The following is a 2427-nucleotide window of genomic DNA, read 5'->3' on the forward strand; positions in this document are numbered from 1 at the left end:
TTTTAGGGCCACATAGTTTTGTTTAGACAATAATGTTACTTCTGTGATCTAAAATAATGTTTCCAGGACTTCTGAAGTGGATTAAAAAAACGTGTTTTTCAGCTCTGGCTGGTTTGGCTCAGCGGTGAGAGCGTTGGCCTGAGACCAGAGGGTCTTGGGTTTGATTTGGGTCAAGGGCAAAGCCACGCGCCTCGGTGCGGTTCCCTGGCTGGGGTTGTGCGGGAGGGAACCGATTGATGTCTCTCTCTCTCCCACTCCATCTAAAGGTAACTGGAAAAATATCCTCAGGTGAGGATTTTTAAAGAAATGTTTTCCCACCGAACGTAGAGCAGTACGTAATTGTTCTCTGTGGTCATCGTTGGTGCTTCGTCTCCCTTTCTCGTTGCGGTGTTCTCCCTGAAGCCCGCCCCGAACTCAGACAGCCACTCTGAGAGGGCAGGAGAGCCAGCCTTCGCCCGGGCCAGCTTCTTCGCACGCAGACTCCTCGAATGTGCTGTAGACCGGCTCGGTTCGGGGGGGCTCTGGGGAGCGCCTTCCCGAGCCTGCTCCCCGGCACAGGACCGACAGCCAGAACCGCACCCCGGATGAGGGCTGATCAAGGACGTGCCTGCTGACCCTGCTGTAGTTCACAAGCATGGCGACCGGTCTGCATACTTCTGTTCGAGACGTGTCTCCCGCTGCACCTTGTTACGACTTTGGGACACTGCCCATCTGGCATACAGATCAATCAGTAAGTAAGTAAAAGAACGTGCCTGGCGGCGTCCGCATCTCAGTCCCATCAGGACGCTGTAACAAAGGGCCAGAGGCGGGGCAGTAACAGGGACAGAAAGTTATTTCTTACTGTTGTAAAGGTGGGGAAGGCCAAGGTCAAGGTGGCAGAGGCGGGAACCTCCCATTTCCTGGTTCACAGACCCCCTGTGTTTTTGCTGTGGAATCTTTAAAAAAGATTTTTTTTTCGTTATTGGTTTTTAGTGAGAGAGGAAGGGAGACAGAGAGAGATAGAAACATCGATGAGAGAGAACACTGATTGGTTGCGTCCTGCACGCCCCCCCACTGGGGATCGGGCCCACCACCTGGGTATGTGTCCTGGCCAGGAATCGAACCGGCGACCTCCTGGTGCAGGGTCGACGCTCAGCCACTGAGCCACACAGGCCGGCCTGGAGTCTCCTTTATAAGAGCACTAAACCTGTTCATGAGGGCTCCACCCTCCTGAGCTAAGCACCTCCCACAGGTCCCACCTGCAAACACCATCACTTTGGGCTTTAGGATTTTATCATGTGACGTTTGAGGGCACAAAAGTCTTCCGATCATTGCAATTAGCTGAGGGGCACCTTTTATTTATTTATTTTTTATCCTCACCTGAGGACATTTTTTGATCAGATAGAGTGGGAGGGAGAGAGAAGGAGAGAGAGAGAGAGAGAGAGAGAAACGTCAGCGTGAAAGGGACACATCGAGTGGCTGCCACCCGCACGACCAACCAGGGCCGGGGACAAACTGCAACCGAGGTACCTGCCCTTAGCGGGAGCCGAACCCGGGTCTCTCCGGACCGCAGGCTGATGCTCTAACCGCTGAGCCACACCGGCCAGGGCTGAGGGGCACCTTTTAAAGTGTCCGACCCCCTCCTTTCCCACAAGCTCCTTTCAGGTGACTTCTGAGAGCGTGTTCAATGCCCCTAAACGAGCCGTGACATCCACTGTGCTCCCCGTAACAGCCGATTTGGGGTGCTCTCTCCGCGACCTGTGCGGTCAGCAGACGCTGCCTCGGGAGAGGGGCACCGCACACTCCACCTACCCAGCTCCCAGACCCCGCTGTCTCTCCAGGCTCCACGCTTCTCCCTAGCTCTGCGCAGGCAGTTCGACAGACAGGAGCAGAGCAAGGACAGTGGCCAGCTACAGAAGGTCAAGAGCATGGAAAGCCCCCGGTGGCCGGCAAAGGACAGCTGTAGGGTGGGACCTCGCCCCAGGGTGACCTTCCCTCCCCGGAGACAACATTTAGGCCTCAGTTGTATTTCAGCTCCAGGCCCAGAAAAGCTGCAAAACTAGACAAGACTTCGGGGACCGACTGCATTGGATAATGACCCCCTGGTGCCGGCCAATCAATCAATGGAGACTTGACCCTAAAGAGACACACCTGAAAAGCTGCTGACTATTCTATTAAGATCTTCCCCTGGGTTGCGGGCTCGATCCCCAGTGGGGGGCATGCAGGAGGCAGCCGATTGATGTATCTCTTTCACGTTGATGTTTCTATCTCTCTCTCCCTTCCTTTCTCTCTAAAAAATAAATAAAAACATATTTAAAAAGCCCTGGCCGGTTTGCCTCAGCGGTTAGAGCATCAGCCTGCGGTCCAGGGAGACCCGGGTTCAGTTCCCGCTAAGGGCATGAACCTTGGTTGCAGTTTGTCCCCAGCCCTGGTTGGTCGTGCAGGTGG

General features: G+C 54.7%; 1 non-coding gene across 1 annotated transcript; it reads left to right on the plus strand.

Annotated features, from left to right (window-relative positions):
• The first annotated feature begins 613 nt into the window (after positions 1 to 613).
• On the plus strand, positions 614 to 717 carry LOC118618030. Its single transcript, XR_004956970.1, has one exon. It is a non-coding gene; the product is annotated as a small nucleolar RNA U13 (small nucleolar RNA).
• The last annotated feature ends 1710 nt before the right edge of the window (positions 718 to 2427 follow it).

Source organism: Molossus molossus, unplaced genomic scaffold (assembly GCF_014108415.1).
Source record: "Molossus molossus isolate mMolMol1 unplaced genomic scaffold, mMolMol1.p scaffold_m16_p_5, whole genome shotgun sequence".
In the NCBI taxonomy this organism is placed as follows: Eukaryota; Metazoa; Chordata; class Mammalia; order Chiroptera; family Molossidae; genus Molossus; species Molossus molossus.